Source organism: Schistocerca cancellata, chromosome 2 (assembly GCF_023864275.1).
Source record: "Schistocerca cancellata isolate TAMUIC-IGC-003103 chromosome 2, iqSchCanc2.1, whole genome shotgun sequence".
Taxonomy (NCBI): domain Eukaryota; kingdom Metazoa; phylum Arthropoda; class Insecta; order Orthoptera; family Acrididae; genus Schistocerca; species Schistocerca cancellata.
Window position 1 is genome coordinate 369793543 of NC_064627.1, and position 20207 is coordinate 369813749.

Consider the following 20207-nt stretch of genomic DNA (forward strand, 5'->3'; position numbering starts at 1 on the left):
GAAACTTGCCCGCACGCGTTCAACCGTTTCTTCGCTCACTGCAGTCCGACTCGTTGATTTCCCCTTACAGAGGCATCCAGAAGCTTTAAACTGCGCATACCATCGCCGAATGGAGTTAGCAGTTGGTGGATCTTTGTTAAACTTCGTCCTGAAGTGTCGTTGCACTGTTATGACTGACGGATGTGAGTGCATTTCAAGCACAACATTCGCTTTCTCGGCTCCTGTCGCCATTTTGTCTCACTGCGCTCTCGAGCGCTCTGTCGGAAGAAACCTGAAGTGCGGCTTCAGCCGAACAAAACTTTATGAGCTTTTCTACGTATCTGTAGTGTGTCGTGATCATATGTCAATGAATGGATCTACAGTGAATTTATGAAATCGCTTCAATCATTTGTAATAGCCCTGTATATATATATATATATATATATATATATATATATATATATATATATATATATATATATGTGTGTGTGTGTGTGTGTGTGTGTGTGTGTGTGTGTGTGTTTCACAGTTCCTATCAGGTTTCTACGGGTTGTAGCGAGGATTTAGTACACAAAGTTCGTAAGGAACCACGGAACCCATGACCGGAAATGTATCATTTGGAAGTAAAATATGTTTGAAGATCGGATCACTTTAAAATCTCTTGCAAACGGTACGCACACAATCTGAGAACAGGGCGCCGTCGTCTAAATCTGTTGTTATTATGACATCACGTATCATTTTGCGCACGCTGTGGGCTCTTGTAGAACACATTCACTGACTCCGTTGTGGGTGGCTCGTGAAGTGGGAGATCTGAAAGTGATCCAATCTTCAAACTTATTTTGCATCCAAAGAGTACATTGCCGGACATGGGTGCATTGTCAAAACTTTATCTACTAAGTCGCCTATCCAGAAGACGGTAACATGAATTGTGAAACACCGTATATATACGAAGTCTTTGCATCAAACGCCAAGGAGTAATATGTCACGTCATAGGGAAGGACCTCTGTTAGCGAAAAAATGTTCGCTGATACTTCCCGGCGATGCTAGGTGTCCTTTAGTATTATGCGTTAGAGACATCAAGGCGTAGGAGCATACACAGTGTGTCCCAGTTCCGTTAGCGTGATACTCCAAAATGGAATGCTGTCTCGTGGAGAGTAGCGGCGTTGTGATCCCTAAAGTCTCAAAAACAGCTGTAAAGAAAGTCAAAGCGCCAGCATTCCTGCAGCAAGCATCCATGCACGTAACAGTAGCCTACGTGTCTGACAGTCGCCGAAAATGGCAGTGGAACAGAGAGGCGACATCAAAGTTTTTTTTAATCCTCCAACGTTTGTGGGCGAGAATTGATGGAATTCGGCACGATTACCGAGAGGCAGGTACCTGGTTGCTCCCCCATGACGACACCGCAGTCCACAGAACGAAGATTGTGCACGAGTTTTTGGCCAGCAAATGGAACATAGTCATCGATCACCCACCGTTTTCGCCGGATTTGGCCCCAGCCGTCTTCTGGTTTTTCCCCAAATTTGAAGTTAACAACGAAACCACACAGCTATGACGCAGTTAAGGAAATTTACGGCAACAGTACTGCAAAACTACATGCAACTGCAGAAAAGGACTACTGTGACAATTCCAAAACATTTTGATACAATTTCAGCTGAGTTTTGACTCAGGGTTGAGACTATTTTGAATAAATACAGAGATTTTTTTAACATAATCGTGATTTTTATTTTCCATAACCACAGGGGTAAGGTATAGAGAGAGACGGGTAATATACAGTATGTACAAAAGCCAAGAGGGAATAATAAGAGTGGACGATCAAAAACGAAGAGCTCGGATTGAAAAAGGTGTAAGACAGGGATGTAGTCTTTCGCCCCTACTGTTCAATCTGTACATCGAAGAAGCAAGGATGGAAATAAAAGAAAGGTTCAGGAGTGGAATTAAAATTCAAGGCGAAAGCATATTAATGATACGATTCGCTGATGACATTTGCTATTCTGAATGAAAGTGAAGAAGAATTACATGATCTGCTGAATGGAATGAACAACGTAATGAGTACAGACTATGGACTGAGAGTAAAGCGAAGAAAGACGAAAGTAATGAGAAGTAGCAGAAATGAGAATAGCAAGAAACTCAACATCAGGATTGATGGTCACGGAAAATGAAGAAATTCTGCTACCTAGGCAACAAAATAACCAATGACGGACGGAGCAAGGTGGACGTTAAAAGCAGACTAACACTGGTAAAAAGGGCATTCCTGTCCAAGATAAGTGTCCTAGTATCAAACATAGGCCTCAATTAGAGGATTAAATTTCGGAGACTGTACGTCTGGAGTACAGAATTGTGTGGTAGTGAAACATGGACTAGGAAAATCCGGAACACAAGAGAGTCGAAGTATTGAGATGTGGAAAAGCTGTAGACGAAGACAGAGATTGGAATACATCCAGCAAATAATTGAGGACGTAGGTTGCAAGTGCTACTCTGAGATGAAGAGGTTGGCACAGGAGAGGATTTCGTGGCGGGCCGCATCCCTGATACGCTTCTAAAATATCTTTCTCTTCTCCGAGACACACATTCTGAAGTTTTTCTTGTCACTCTATCAGTGTAGGCCTACTGGGGTAGGTAACACCCAACACACATGATTAGCAGATCCTGCTACTTCGATGAAATCTCGTTGTCCCAGGTCTGGGGAATAAAATAAAAATACCTAACACCACCCGGAAGAGTCAGTAAACATTTTGTCTGTAACAAAAGTTGTTCCCCATGACGTGATAACATCACCACTACAAATATGATGCAAAGACACTGAAATACCCCGTACATGTACCAGAGAGCGTGTACCCGCTGATCTTACATATCAGAGATCGACTGTGAAGACTCGTCGCTTGCATGTACGCCTTTCTATTCACCACTGGTTTCCACGTTTGAGTCTTTGCGTGTCATAATTTGACAATTCATGTGTGAGAAATGAAGATAAGGAACAATTAGCTCTGCTCATGAGTAACGTGCTAAAGGGGCGAATATCAAGATGACGATATCACATCTGCTCACCATACTTTTTTCTGGGGAAACACTGCGTGCTCTAACTTCACACTCCTCTGTTAGCATTTTCTGGCCATCCGCACGCGATGCTGACTTTTTAAACTAGCGGACAGCAGACACGCGAGTGGGAGGGCACGCAATTAGCATCAACAAAACCGATAAGACTTCAGAAGTATTTATCTGTTCCCTTGTCCTTGAAAAAATGTTGCGTGTGGATGTAGCATACGTTCTCACCAATGGAGCACGCGAACATTACTCGTTCCATCTAGATACCCATAATTTCGCACAACATTATTAGTAGATGAGATTATTCAGTGACATTTATTAGAATCAAATTAAGGAAAACTGTTGAATTATGAGTGAGAAGAACGCAACAGCTTCTTATCCAAGTAGTGGCTCCTCTGCTAGAAAAATATTCGGTCGACAGGAAAGAAACGGTTTTATGCATTCCAAAGGTACAATCTTCTTGATGCGAGCTTCTTATTCAGCCAGCCGTGCGCATTTGAGACAACGTACCTATTCAGATCGCGAGTGGAGACCGCATTATGCACGCATACGACAATAATTCAACGATTACAGATAGGGTCTTGTCCGCTCTCGTTGTCCGCATGTGGGTCTCACTTCAATATGGTACCAAGCATATACTGTTATTTAATCAGCGCAAGCGATTGCGTTGATTTTTCCGTTGCTGTCTCAACCCAGAGACCATGCTTAACTGCAGTATTTTTACAAGCTCTTTGCTCGGTTAGTCACAATATCTTTGTTTTCTAAATAAATAAAAAAAACTTACTTAGCGTATTGTCAGTTTCTTTATGAACACTAAATATTTGATATAAAATATTCCTCACTAACATAAAATAGATGGGGCTATAATTTCAAACATTTGCCATTTTGGCTAATAATACGCGTAATTTGTTTTCACCAAGATTATTACTACCTCTGTGCAATTGAATAATACAGTCTCTGGCACATAATACCCTCTTTTCAAATTAAACGCAAATTGTCCTTGAAATTAACCACTCAATTCACTGAAGTTTTTAGAATGTTCTGAATAACAGATATTTCAGTATCAGTTGTCACTTTGATCCGCTATCGTATCACAAATAAGATTAATAAAGTTACAGTGCCCACTTGCGTGTGTTTTTATCAGTTAAATATAACATTCACTTGTTCGTTAGCGCCAACATGATTCTTGTCTTTAATATGTATGTTCTTAAAATGGCATTACTCTTCTTAGAATCCACTTTTTCAAATATTCACTTCTCAAAATAATCAAGATAAATCAGAAAACTAAAATCTTCACATTAATTCTAACACAGACGAAAGTTTCATTGCAATACTAAGCATAGAGCGTCTTGCCACGTCATAACTTGTTATTGTCTACGTAAACCAGAACGCAGCTAGTATGTTTGTGTTTTGCTAAAAGCGGACCCTATCCAAAAACATACCTAATGTTAAAGCAAACACGAAAAAAGAGCTTCAACCCCAAGATGATAAAAAAAAGTGTGTGAAATCTTATGGGACTTAACTGCTAAGGTCATCAGTCCCTAAGCTTACACACTACTTAACCTAAATTATCCTAAGGGCAAACACAGACACACGCATGCCCGAGGGAGGACTCGAACCTCCGCAGGGACCAGCCGCACAGTCCATGACTGCAACGCCTTAGGCCGGCCTGTGTGACCGACCGGTTCTAGGCGCTTCATTCTGGAACCGCGAGACAGCTATGGTCGCAGGTTCAAATCCTGCCTCGTTCATGGATGTGTTTGATGTCCTTAGGTTAGTTAGGTTTAAGTAGTTCTAAGTTCTAGGGGACTGATGACCTCAGAAGTTAAATCCCTTAGTGCTCAGAGCCATTTGAACCTTTTTTTTGCAGCGCTCTAGACCGCTCGGCTAATCCCGCGCGGGAAGATGATCAGATTACAGCTCTTGGCATTTCGGGATCACAGAACAGACTGAATATTTTACAACACGAATTATATGTTTTTCTTTATTCCTTGCTAAAAAAAAAAAATTATGCGTAGCAAGAACTTGACGCTCTTGGCATTTTCCGCATCCCTTTGGCCGCCGACTTGACGGCGTATACGTCCGTTGGCGTTAACTGCTCTCTCGGATTTGAAGTGTGCCGTCACTGTCAATTTCTAACTGTGTCGCTCATAGAATAGAATAAAACAATGCCTTTTGTATTTACATGCAAACATTACGTTATCATAAAGTCCTAATAACACTAAAACATGAATTCGAATTACCATGTATCGTTGCTGCCGAAAAAACCGGTAGTGACATGACTGAATAGTTCGTTTTACTACAACATTCGCATCAAGTACTACCTCCGAAAAATTTCTTAGCAGTCATTTTCACCAAATTGTGTCGTAGCTTCATACCATACAAAAGAAAGACGGTGCAGTTTGACATTGCCAATACTATGCAGAATTGAGCTATACAGAATCAGTCGGCTTTGTAATGGTCAAAAGAGTATTAATCGCGCAAACAAAGTTGACACTCCGCGCGGTGGCTGGTCGGAGCGACTGTAAATGGAAGATGCCTTTACGGTTGCTCCCATCAGCCACAGCGCCGAGTGTCAACTTTGACTGCGGGTGTAGTAGTTGAATGCCCTCTGCCATTCTTATGTACTTTGTATTCTGTATATGTATTTCATTCTTTTATTTTCAGTCTTGTATGTGTTACCGGCAAACTGTGTAGAATTCCAAAATCATTGGGCACGGTATCTAACGTATCTGATTAATACTTTGCCTAGGCATTTAAAATAATATTGGTTGTGCTTGAGACAAAGTATGAAAGATAGATAATTTAAATATTGTAACACCTAAAGGATCCACATACGTTACTATTGTAATAATTTCAGTCCAGATCCGTTGAAGTTCAGTTGTTTCAGAACGTCACTTTCGCTAAAATGGAGGCTGCAAGCGATAATTGTGAAAATGTTGTGGTTGATTGTCGTGCAAATGCAATGAAACAAAAGTTTTTGTACAGAGTTACAAGTAACAAGGAGTAAGTCTTCAAGAAAAAGTGTTTTTAAAAACACGATCGCTATAGGGAAGTTTAGAAAGGTGAATACAGAAAAAACTTTCCCGTATTACTTGAAAAAAGGGTCTACAGTATTTTGGCTGTCGCTTTTGATGTGACAAATTACGGTTTTTTACACATGGGGTACCAAAGAAGGCATCGTAAAGCAGTTGTACACAAGGGCGTGGTTTACAGCATGCAAGTCTGATGAACAGAGATATATCTCTCAGGTCAACTGCAACTCAGCAGTCTACCGCGACTAGACAAGGATTTGTCAAATCCATGTGCAAAGATAAACGCCAGGACCTAAAGTATTAGTGTGTAAAAAGTAAAGTTCTTTGCAGTTCAAAGTGTCATTTCAGTTCCGCTTGCCGCAATGAATAAAGCATAAAAGAAGTACAGCACTGAAATATATAAAAATTGGAAGTTTAGATTCAGTTATTGTTTATTATAAATTTGCAATAATTGTTAAGAAATGTTTTTCAGTTGTTTATTAAATGTTAGTAATTGCTGAAAAACTATTAAAACACATATTCTTCACGATAAACCATTTAACAGACACAAACTGCAACGGCACGATTGTTTGCGCTCCTCCTACAGAAATAATGCTCACTCACCTTGCGGTGATTTCTTCTTCTGCAGTCCAGTCCACAAGCCTTTAACGTTAGAAAAATGCGTGGTTTTCGTCGGCTAGAAAAAGCTGTAGCTGAATCTAGCCACACTATATGTCTCTACAGGGCACATCAAAATCCTTCTCAGTATCAGTTTAGCTGAGCAATTAATTAAAAGATAGTTTACAAGTAAAAACTTCAAAACATTGTGACACTATAACACTGACAAGCTCGTGCTGATCATAAGTCACAGTTTCAGCACCCACATGTAATTATAGACACTCGTAATAGCCAGCTTGTTGTTGTTGTTGTTGTTGTTGTTGTTGTGGTCTTCAGTCCTGAGACTGGTTTGATGCAGCTCTCCATGCTATTCTATCCTGTGCAAGCTTCTTCATCTCCCAGTACCTACTGCAACCTACATCCTTCTGAATCTGCTTGGTGTATTCATCTCTTGGCCTCCCTCTACGATTTTTACCCTCCACGCTGCACTCCAATACTAAATTGGTGATCTCTTGATGCCTCAGAACATGTCCTACCAACCGATCCCTTCTTCTAGTCAAGTTGTGCCACAAACTTCTCTTCTCCCCAATCCTACTCAACACCTCCTCATTAGTTATGTGCTCTACCCATCTAATCTTCAGCATTCTTCTCTAGCACCACATTTCGAAAGCTTCTATTCTCTTCTTGTCTCAACTATTTATCGTCCACGTTTCACTTCCATACATGGCTACACTCCATACAAATACTTTCAGAAACAACTTCCTAACACTTAAATCAATACTCGATGTTAACAAATTTCTCTTCTTCAGAAACGCTTTCCTTCCAATTGCCAGTCTACATTTTATATCCTCTCTACTTCGACCATCATCAGTTATTTTGCTCCCCAAATAGCAAGACTCCTTTACTACTTTAAGTGTCTCATTTCCTAATCTAACAGCCTCAACATCACCCGACTTAGTTAGACTACATTCCATTATCCTCGTTTTGCTTTTGTTGATGTTCATCTTATATCCTCCCTTCAAGACATCATCCATTCCGTTCAACTGCTCTTCCAAGTCCTTTGCTGTCTCTGACAGAATTACGATGTTATCGGCGAACATCAAAGTTTTTATTTCTTCTCCATGGATTTTAATTCCTACACCGAATTTTTCTTTTGTTTCCTTCACTGCTTGCTCAATATACAGATTGAATAACATCAGGGAGAGGCTAAAATCCTGCCTCACTCCCTTCCCAACCGCTGCTTCCCTTTCATGCCCCTCGACTCTTATAACTGCCATTTGGTTTCTATACAAATTGTAAATAGCCTTTCGCTCCCTATATTTTACCCCTTCCACTTTCAGAATTTGAAAGAGTATTCCAGTCAACATAGTCAAAAACTTTCTCTAAGTCTACAAATGCAAGAAACGTAGGTTTGCCTTTCCTTAATCTAGCTTCTAAGATAAGCCGTAGGGTCAGTATTGCCTCACGTGTTCCAATATTTCTACGGAATCCAAACGGATCTTCCCCAAGGTCGGCTTCTACTAGTTTTTCCACTCGTCTGTAAAGAACTCGCGTTAGTATTTTCCAGCCGTGACTTACTAAACTGATAGTTCGGTTATTTTCACATCTGTCAACACCTGCTTTCTTTGGGATTGGAATTGTAATATTCTTCTTGATGTCTGAGGGTATTAGGTCTGTCTGATACCTCTTACTCATCAGATCGTAGAGTTTTGTCAGGACTGGCTCTCCCAAGGCTATCAGTAGTTCTAATGGAATGTTGCCTACTACCGGGGCCTTGTTTCGACTTAGGTCTTTCAGTGCTTTATCAAACTCTTCACGCAGTATCATATCTCCCATTTCATCTTCATCTACGTCCTCTACCATTTCCATATTGTCGTCAAGTACATCGCCCTTGTATAGACCCTCTATATACTCCTTCCACCTTCCTGCTTTCCCTTCTTTGCTTAGAACTGGGTTTACATCTGAGTACTTAACATTCATGGATGTGGTTCTATTTTCTCCAAAGGTCTCTTTGATTTTCCTGTAGGCAGTGTCTATCTTACCCCTAGTGATATTTGCCTCTACATCCCTACATTTGTCCTCTAGCCATCCCTGATTAGCCATTTTGCACTCTTGTCGATATCATTGTTGAAACGTTTGTATTCCTTTTTGACTGTTTCATTTACTGCATTTTTATATTTTCTCCTTTCATCAATTAAATTCAATATTTCTTCTGTTACCCAAGGATTTCTACCAGCCCTCGTCTTTTTACCTACTTGATCCTCTGCTGCCTTCACTACTTCATCCCTCAAAGCTACCCATTCTTCTTCTACTGTATTTCTTTCCCCCATTCCTGCCATTTGTTCCCTTACGCCCTCCCTGAAACTCTGTACAACCTCTGGTTTAGTTAGTTTATCCAGGTGCCATCTCCTTAAATTCCCACCTTTTTGCAGTTTCTTCAGTTTTAATCTACAGTTCATAACCAATAGATTGTGGTCAGAGTCCATATCTGCCCCTGGAAATGTCTTACAATTTAAAACCTGGTTCCTAAATCTCTGTCTTACCATTATATAATTTATCTGATACCTTTTAGTATCTCCAGGGTTCTTCCATGTATACAACCTTCTTTCATGATTCTTGAACCAAGTGTTAGCTATGATTAAGTTATGCTCTGCACAAAATTCTACCAGGCGGCTTCCTCTTTCATTTCTTACCCCCAATCCATATTCACCTACTATGTTTCCTTCTCTCCCTTTTACTACTACCGAATTCCAGTCACCCATGACTATTAAATTTTCGTCTCCCTTCACTAACTGAATAATTTCTTTTATTTCATGATACATTTCTTCAATTTCTTCGTCATCTGCAGAGCTAGTTGACATATAAACTTGTACTACTGTAGTAGGCGTGGGCTTCGTGTCTATCTTGACCACAATAATGCGTTCACTACGCTGTTTGTAGTAGCTTACCCGCATTCCTATTTTTTTATTCATTATTAAACCTGCTCCTGCATTATCCCTATTTGACTTTGTATTTATAACCCTGTATTCGCCTGACCAAAAGTCTTGTTCCTCCTGCCAGCGAACTTCACTAATTCCCACTATATCTAACTTTAACCTATCCATTTCCCTTAAATTTTCTAACCTACCTGCCCGATTAAGGGATCTGACATTCCACGTCCGATCCGTAGAACGCCAGTTTTCTTTCTTCTGATAACGACGTCCTCTTGAGTAGTCCCCGCTCGGAGATCCGAATGGGGGACTATTTTACCTCCGGAATATTTTACCCAAGAGGACGCCATCATCATTAACCATACAGTAAAGCTGCATGCCCTCGGGAAAAATTACGGCTGTAGTTCCCCCTTGCTTTCAGCCGTTCAGCTTATGGTAATTAATGAAGTCCGTTATCAAAAGGATTAACAAGCAGATTGTCTGCGACAGAATACTCGCTCAAATATTACACAGTTTGCCGCTACGACTGTTCAGTTTGCTGTCGGCCAAGTTTTAACTATTATTTCGTAAAGTTTTCATATCTTTTCAGAGCTTCTTATATCCACGTCCAAACATGATCACGGCTAAGATCCGAACTTCCCTTAGCTTCACAAAGCAGTTCTCTTGGCGCACAAAATACAGGCAAACGTACTGGCCTCTGATTGGCTGATATACATCATAATCAATCTAATATTTAGTATTAAACCGTGCAACCCCACAGCTTTTACTTTTGACCAGTCAGAATTTAATAGCTTTTATGAACAATTTACCGAAATAAAAAAATTATAAAATCTCTAAGCATCAAAGTAAGTCCTTCTTTAAATAATAAAATCATCGGAAAATGTATCATGTTTTCTCAGTCCCATAAAGTGGGTAGCTGCACTTCACAATTTCCCCTTAGTATTTTCCACTCTCTCAGTATCCAGTTCGCACGCTGACGTATACTTAGTTAATAGAAATAACAATATTCAGTTATTTAATGCTTCACATCACACCTTCATTCACACCAATATTTAAAAAAATAATCAATAATTAATCAACGACGCAATAAATACAGATTTTCCCCCAAGCGTAGAGTTTTAACTACTTCATAATTTCATAGCCCGTAAGATGCTGATACCTTTCGGCCACAGCCGAAACTACTTGCAGCTAGCTACTGAATCCGAGCCGAGCCTATCTGTCATATGAGACAATCTATCATTAAACATATAAATTTCTAGTTTGAACATGTTATTTCACTGAAATTTCATACTTATCCTGTGTCCATTTCATAAAATATTTAGGCATTTTATACATTTCCTAGGAAAAGTTTTAAATTAAAATGAACTTAAATACCTTGACATAAAGTTGTAGGCATTCTGCATATCGTCTACGCATTCTATACAGTCCCTTGATTTGACACTTTTGTAGGGAAGGTATGCACTTGGATCAATGTACCAATTTTCAAGAGGGAATATCTTCTATTCACCTGTTGATGAGACAATAATGCTCTGGCAAGGCGTTTGGTAAATAACTTGTGGAGCAGACTGAAATAAATATGTAAGTAAACATATTTCCTATGTAACTGCGTCGTGAGAAACATGTCCCTAACACAACAAAGCAGTAGTTGGTCCAGGGTCCAGCACGTTCCATAAAAATTTTGGAAAAACTTTACATTTTTGTAGTATTATATTTCACAAACGTTTGATACGTTCACCTTTCGTTGTGCGACTGAAATCTATTCGAAAAGTCCTTTCATCTTAACACGTCACATAACGTTATAATGTCGGAACCAAAGGATACAAACGGAAGATGGAGGAGAAATATGGACACTGCCGATACAAGTACCGCGCGACGCGTTTAATTCAGGGATCCCATTCGGCCTCTACGTTAGTGCTTCGTCTGCCTGTACTCCGCATCCTATCCAGCTCTGACGCAAATTACACTACTGGCCATTAAAACTGCTACACCACGAAGATGACATGCACAAGACACGAAATTTAACCGACTGGAAGAAGATGCTGTTATATGTTAATGATAAGCTTTTCAGAGCATTCACACAAGGTTGGCGCCGGTGTCGACACCCACAACGTGCTAACATGAGGGAAGATTCCAACCGATTTCTCAGACACAAACAGCAGTTGACCGGCATTGCCAGGTGAAACGTTGTTGTGATGCCTCATGTAAGGAGGAGAAATGCGTACCATCACGTTTCCGACTTTGATGAAGATCGGATTGTAGCCTGTCGCGATTGCGGTTTATCGTATCGCGACATTGCTGCTCGCGTTGGTCGAGATCCAATGACTGTTAGCAGTCAAGATGACAGGCATCTTATCCGCATGGCTGTAACGGATCGTGCAGCCACGCCTCGACCCCTGAGTCAACAGATGGGGACGTTTGCAAGACAACAACCATCTGCACGAACAGTTCGACGACGTTTGCAGCAGCATGGACTATCAGCCCTTGACGCTGCATCACAGACAGAAGCGCCTGCGATGGTGTACTCAACGACGAACCTGGGTGCACCAATGGAAAAACGTCATTTTTTCGGATGAATCTCGGTTCTGTTAACAGCATCATGATGGTCGCATCCGTGTTTGGCGACATCGCGGTGAACTCACATTGGAAGCGTGTATTCGTCATCGCCATACTGGCGTATCACCCGGCGTGCTGGTATGGGGTGCCATTGGTTACACGTCTCGGTCACCTCTTGACGGTACTTTGAACAGTGGACGTTACATTTCAGATGTGTTACGACCCGTGCCTCTACCCTTCATTCGATCCCTGCGAGACCCTACATTTCAGCAGGATAATGCACGACCGCATGTTGCAGGTCCTGTACGGGCCTTTCTGGATACAGAAAATGTTTGACTGCTGCCCAGACCAGCACATTCTCCATATCTCTCACCAACTGAAAAGGTCTGGTCAATGGTGGCCGAGCAACTGGCTCGTCACAATACGCCAGTCACTACTCTTGATGAACTGTGGTATCGTGTTGAACTTGCATGGGCAGCTGTACCTGTACACGCCATCCAAGCTCTGTTTGACTCAATGCCCAGGCATATCAAGGCCGTTATTACGGCTAGAGGTGGTTGATCTGGGTACTGATTTCTCAGGATGTATGCACCCAAATTGCGTGAAAATGTAATCATTTGTCAGTTCTAGCATAATACATTTGTCAAATGAATACCCGTTTATCGTCTGCATTTCTTCTTGGTGTAGCAATTTTAATGGCCAGTAGTGTACGATTTACATATTGCCTCTGCTGAGAAGAATGCGCATGGCAGCAACGCGGCCACTAGTCAAGTGTGCATTGTGACGTTGCCTATTGCGGAATAATACGTACCATTCTGACAACTTGATAGTGCAGTTACGCCGACATTCTGCGAGTGACTTCGTAAATCGAAACTACGTAAATATATTTCAACACTACTCCTTTTTGGGTATACTAATACTTCTGGAACAATAATAGTCCAAGTCTGATTCGTTTGATCATAGTATCGGTTGCTGATAGATAACTATTCCATTAAGTATCGGGTGTGCAGCCGTTAGAATTCTCCTCCTTCTTCTTCTTCTTCTAATATTTCGGCTGTATAACGTTCAGCGATCTTCAGAGTGAGCCGCAAGACTGCCGCTCCAGTGCTTCAAATGGCTCTGAGCACTATGGGACTTAACATCTGTGGTCATCAGTCCCCTAGAACTTAGATCTACGTAAACCTAACTAACCTAAGGACATCACACACATCCATGCCCGAGGCAGGATTCGAACCTGCGACCGTAGCAGTCAACTCCAGTGCTCACTTCGTGTCTTTATACTCGTCTACCGCGCAACTGCGCGTGCGTTCACAGATGCAAATACGCCAGAGACGTCGGTCGGCGGCAGAGACGTGCACAATGCGCGAGTTACTTCTGTGATCCGCATTCGATCTGTGTTGGCATTTCGCTATATCATTGTGAGCTGCACTGTGACGACGTCTTTGTGAGTTTCGTACACCAAGTGCCGGATTCCATGATTTATCAAGGTTGAAACCACTATCCCTGTTAATTAAATTGGTCTTCAAGCGAATCCCAATTGCCTCCCTCACTATGGAGTCCCTAAAAGATTATTTAGTTGCCAAAGTTTTGACGTTGTCATACAACATAGTGTGACCAGTGTCGATACAGTGCTCTGCCGCTGCCGACTTGTTCGGTTGTAAAAGTCGTGTGTACCTCTGGTGTTCTGTACATCTTTCTTGGACAGTACGAGTTGTTTGTCCAATGTAAGAAAGGCCACATTCACATGGAATTCTGTAAACTCCAGATTTTCGGAGCAGTAAATCATCTTTGACGGAGCCCTCGAGTACAGCTGTCTTGGTTGGAGGACGAAAAATCACTTTTACTTTGTGTCTACTGAGAATCTGTCCTATTTTTGATGAGAGGCTACCCCCATATGGCAGGAAGGCCATCGATTTACAGGTTTCTTCACCTTCTTCTGTGTTCTTTGTGGGTTCTTTCGGTTTCACTTTCAGTGCCTTCTGTATTTGCTGTGGGGAGTACCCAATGTCTTCAAACACTCTTTATAAGTGGGAAAGTTCATCTTGCAGACTGCTTTCGTCAGAAATAATATGTGCTCTATGGGTCAAAGTTCGGAGAACACCTATCGTCTGTCAGGATGGTGGCTGCTATTTGCACGTAAATACAAATCCGTGTGCGTTGTATTCTGAGCAGACACAAAGTAAAAGTGATTTTTCGTCCTCCAACCAAGACAGCTGCATTCGTGGGCTCCGTCAAAGATGATTTGCTGCTCCGAAAATCTGGAGTTTACAAAATTCCATGTGAATGTGGCCTTTCTTACATTGGACAAACAACTCGTACTGTCCAAGAAAGATGTACAGAACACCAGAGGTACACACGACTTTTACAACCGAACAAGTCGGCAGTGGCAGAGCACTGTATCGACACTGGTCACACTATGTTGTATGACAACGTCGAAATTTTGGCAACTACATCATCTTTCAGTGACTCCATAGTGAGGGAGGCAATTGAGATTCGCTTGAAGACCAATTTAATTAACAGGGATAGTGGTTTCAACCTTGATAAATCATGGAATCCGGCACTTGGTGTAATAAACTCACAAAGACGTCGTCACAGTGCAGCTCACAATGATATAGCGACGTGCCAACACAGATCAACTGCAGAGTCACAGAAGTAACTCGCGCATTGTGCACGTCTCTGCCGCCGACCGACGTCTCTGGCGTATTTGCATCTGTGAACGCATACGGAGTTGCGCGGTAGACGAGTATAAAGACACGAAGTGAGCACTGGAGCGGCAGTCTTGCGGCTCATTCTGAAGATCGCTGAACGTTATACAGCCGAAATATTAGAAGATCAAAGAGAATGCTTGCGGCTGCACACCCGAAACTTAATGGAACAGTCTTTGCGCCGCCAAAACCTGAAGATTCACGATAGATAATTGGTTTGATAACGTTAGTACTGTGCATCCAATTGCTCAAATACGTTTTCTCGTCACGACACACGGCCCCCTTGTTCAGTTAGGAAGTAGCGAATGTTGGGCGGTTTCTCGACTGTATCTTGCTTACCTTGATGCTTTGATGTCTGCATACACGTTCCAGGAGAATTCTCACCTTTGAATGATTTTCCTGACTGCTGTGAGAAGCTTAGGCACAGTAGAGCATCTATTCTACACTACGTACAACGTATGGTAGTACTTCACATCCCTATCACAATTGACATAGTGAAACTTGTATTTCTCAGATATTAGGCGCTTTTTCTCAGTAGAGGAAAGAGAACATACACTTGCAAAAATTCCGTCTTCTCGTATTTTTCTAGTAGCTCAATTTCTACTTAACTTCCTGATCACATGAATTTATAATATTTCCCTAGCTGCACTACGAATCACATGTTTCTTCTTGCGATGGGAAGACGTTTGGTGGAAGCTGAAGAAATAACATCATTGACAACTGATTCTAATACAAATGAGAAACACAATAGTAAAACAATAAGTACACAGAAACGGAGAGATCAAATGGCGAAAAATGGAGCTGAACACACAAGTCTGCTAACGGGACAATATTTTCTAGACGGTCAATGAGAATGATACAAAAATGGAGAGAAATATCACATTCTTGTTGATTTCTAGATTAATTTGCGTATGAACTTTGATCTCTGGGCGTAACACATCCTGTAGTGGTAGACCACAAGATGACACAGAAATAGAGTGGACTTTTTTACTGTTGAAACACTGCTAAGAAATTTATTTTTAGACAGAAATAAATGGGGCATCAATCGAATGCAACGTCTTCTCTCAGTTAATTCTTCTTATTGTTATACTACCGTTTATAACCAAACTGTCCTTTAACCAATATAAAACCATTACGAAAAATTTCGATCAAATCGGAATATATTAATATCTACCAGTAAATGAAAAATGAATCAGTGCCAGTGATCGTCAGTATTTGAAATCATAGATTACAATTTTCTTTACTGAACTGCACGTGCACTTGAATAAGAAGCCTCTACGAAAACAAGTTGTTCTTGGCGGCAGGCGAGGGTACGAGCCACGGGTCTTAAATACCACGGGGGAATAGCCCCAGCAGCGAGGAAAGTCTGCGCGTGCGCACACACGCGCGCACACACACACACACACACACACACACACACACACACGTCGAATCCACAGTGCCAGGGGATGAGGCTGGATAGCGCTTGAAGAGAAGCTGCCTTGGCGACGGACGCGCCTATGCTGTGAGGGAACAAAGAAGACTGTTTTTAGTGACCTGTGTGTGGTATGGGGTTGTGGGCTGTTTCGACAGAGCCTGGAAGACCGGCTATTGTGGAGTAAACTGCAGGCAGTCAGAATTCGTCTTAATACCCGCGCTGCTAAGATAACTTCTTAGAAAGTGGAATGGGACAGAAAAGTTTAGGGTTACTTTAAAAACCGTGAGACGCCGACACTGCCTACAGGTCCTGCAAGTCAGAATGCGAAATGAAATGTAAAAACAGCTACCATTGGTTAACCTAAATACACACATCAAAAGAAGTTTTGCATCACCTCTGTTCCGAGGTCTCCGGAATCTGTACAGAAAACTGGAATGGAGATCAACACAAACATAATTTCCGCCCCTTTTATTGCTCATGAAAACCACACATTGCATGTTCTACCACCATACAGCGAGACCTTCAGAGGTGATGGTCCAGAATGCAGTATACGCCGGTACCTCTTAACACTAGTAGCACGTCTTCTTGCGTTGATGCATGCCCGTATTCGTCGTGGCGTACTATCCACAAGTTCATCAAGGCACTGTTGGTCCAGATTGTCCCACTCCTCGACGGCGATTCGGCGTAGATCCCTCAGAGTTGTTGTTGGGTCACGTCGTCCATAAACGACCCTTTTCAGTCAATCCGAGGCATTTCGTTATCCTGAAGGAAGTCATTCACAAGATGTGCACGATTGGGACGAATGCCTCGCCAATATGCTGCCGATATTGTTGCAATATCCGTTGGAGGATGGCATTCACGTTTCCTACAGCCGTTACTGCGTCTTCCATGACCACCAGTGGTGTACGTCGGCCCCACGTAATGCCAAACCAAAACAGAATCGAACTTTCACCTTGCTGCACTCGCTGTTCAGTATGGCTCAAATGGCTCTGAGCACTATGGGACTTAACATCTGAGGTCATCAGTCCCCTATAATTTAGAACTACTTTAACCTAACTAACCTAAGGACATGACACACATCCATGCCCGAGGCAGGATTCGAACCTGCGACCGTTCCAGACTGCGCGGTTCCAGACTGAAGCGCCTAGAACCGCTCGGGCTGTTCAGTATGTCTAAGGCGTTCAGCCTGATTGGGTTGCCTCCAAACACGTCTCCGACGATTGTCTGGTTGAAGGTGAAGAGAACTTGATGCCAATCCTGAGCGGTCCATTTGGACATGTTGTTGGGCCCATCTGTACCGCGCTGAATGGTGTCGTGGTTGCAAAGAGAGCCTCGCCATGGACATCGGGAGTGAAGTTGCACATCATGCAGCCTATTGCGACAGTTTGAGTCGTAACACGACGTCCTGTGGCTGCATGAAAAGCATTATTCAACATTGTGGCGTTGCTGTCACGGTTCCTCCGAGTCATAATCCGTAGGTACCGGTCATCCACTGCAGTAGTAGCCCTTGGGCGGCCTGAGCGAAGCATGTCATCGGCAGATCCTATCTCTCTGTATCTCCGAACAACATCGCTTTGGTTCACTCCGAGACGCCTGAACAGTTCCCTTGTTGAGAGCCCTTTCTGGCAGAGAATAACAATGCGGACGCGATCGAACCGCGGTATTGACCGTCTAGGTATGGCTGAACTACAGACAACATGAGTCGTGTACCTCCTTCCTCGTGGAATGACTGGAACTGATCGGCTGTCGGACCCCTCCGTCTAATAGGCGCTGCTCATGCTTGGTTGTTTACATCTTTGGGCGGGTTTAGTGACATCTCTGAACAGTCATAGGGACTGTGTCTGTGATACAATATCCACAGTCAACGACTATCTTCTGGAGTTATGGGAGCCGGGATGATGCAAAATTCTCTTTGATGTGTGTAATTTAGAAGTGGAAGTAAGAAATACAGCAGTGTTTACAGAGGTCCACCCTGATTGGCCAGCTCTCCAATGTAGACAGAGAGAGGGAGTCAGCAAGACATAGCATGGAGCGCCAAATATAAAGAATTTTGTAACTGGTAAACCACCTGCAATGAGAGTGAGGAAGGGGGACCAGCGTCTTTTAAACCAAATTGTTACTGGCATCACACACACACACACACACACACACACACACACACACACAGAGAGAGAGAGAGAGAGAGAGAGAGAGAGAGAGAGAGAGAGAGAGATAATATTATGGTAGACCGAATAGTAGCGGTTACAGGATCAAAAAACTCTACATCGACCGAGAGAGCGGTAGGCTGACCAAATACCCCTCCGTACTGCATCCAGTGACGCCATTATCAGAGGATGACATGGCGGTCGGTTGGTCCCGGTTGGCCAGTCTGGGGCCAGGACGCGGAACTTTTATGTAAAGACCATGACGGACTGTTCCTATTTGGTACACCGGGCCATCGTCTCTCAGCACTGCACTACAGGACATACGTCCACACCAGGGTGACTCGGCAACAGCAATGGATCGGATGCCTCCTTACTGATAGGTGAGCGCACTGTCGTCATGGCCAACTTTACAGTCATTTTGTGTGTGGAGCTAAATCACAAGTTCAGACAGAGCATTCTCATTTGCCTGGTGTGTTCTCATATGTGCTTCCAGTCATTGAAACCTATACTGTCATAGATCTTTTATTTCACCGTCAAGCGCGTGTACTCCACTTGGGCAGCATTTCCGTCCATATGACCTTTCTTGCTCCTTATCTTCTCGGGGTCGTTTCCTGCAGTTTGTCACCATATACCGAAATCATCCTATACAGGGTTAACGGGTGTAAGTGCAGGTATTTTTGTATGTGGTACGTTAATATGCACATACGTGAGAGGGTTGGTTGTTTCTCGTCTGCGTCGAACAGTCTTCCCACAAACACGACACAATCTTTTCGACCTGATGTTTTCTGGACGCCTAAGTGAACTACACCCGACAGTATATGGCTCTGAAAACTATGGGACTTAACATCTGAGGTCATCAGTCCCCTAGAATTTAGAACTACTTAAACCTAACTAACCTAAGGACATCACACACATCCATGCCCGAGGCACGATTCGAACCTGAGACCGTAGCGGTCGCGTGGTTCCAGACTGAAGCGCCCGTCAGTATAAACTAACCATTTTGCGTCCACGCGTCCACACTTCGACACCTGACATGCTGACCAAGGGAAAATAAGCATTAATAGCTTGCCCTTGTCACATGTACTTAGAGGTACTTAACAATCTAAAAACATACGATTTGTAATGGTCATGATTATTAGTCCGCAAATGACGTAAATACTGATGTAATGTTCAGTACACCTTCCTCGCCCGTTACATCTGTTATGTACAGAGTTTTTCTACAAATGAAATGTTCGTATGGTATTGTTGGCCGGGAGGCCCCATCCAGTGCAAGTTCGGCCGCCAGGTGGCAAGTCTTATTTCAGGTGACGCCACACTGAGCGACCTGCGTGTCGGTGATGATGATGATAAGAACAACACAACACCCAGTCGACGGCCGGAGAAAATCGCCGACCCGGCAGGAATCGAAACCAGACCTGCTGGATGTTAGGCAAACATGTTGCCAATGAGCTAAGCAGGCGGACAGTTTTTTTCTGCAGCTAAAATATTAAACTGATAACATTAAAATACAACAAAATTAATTCTTTTGATGATGTACTGCAAAATAGATTATGGTGGTATTGTTGGTGCTATGGCGATATTGGCGATAATGATAACAACTATGATGACTACGACGACGACAACGATGATGGCGATGGTGATGGGTCGCTTTGTCTTGAGAGTGGTGGGTTACTAATCTGAGAAGTGGGATGTAATAATGGAGGCTGAAGCGTGGGTGTGTCAGAAGTCTGGGAGAGCAAACACAGCTTTCATCTAAGGAAAGAGACAGGAAGTGGGGCTTATTGCTGGTATGATAAGTAGATTCC

The 20207-nt window shown here is 42.6% G+C and overlaps 1 protein-coding gene across 1 annotated transcript in view; it reads left to right on the top strand.

Annotated features, from left to right (window-relative positions):
• LOC126161764 (ubiquitin-conjugating enzyme E2Q-like protein CG4502) overlaps positions 1–20207 on the top strand; it is a 665340-nt gene that overhangs the window by 641391 nt on the left and 3742 nt on the right. The window lies entirely within an intron of this gene.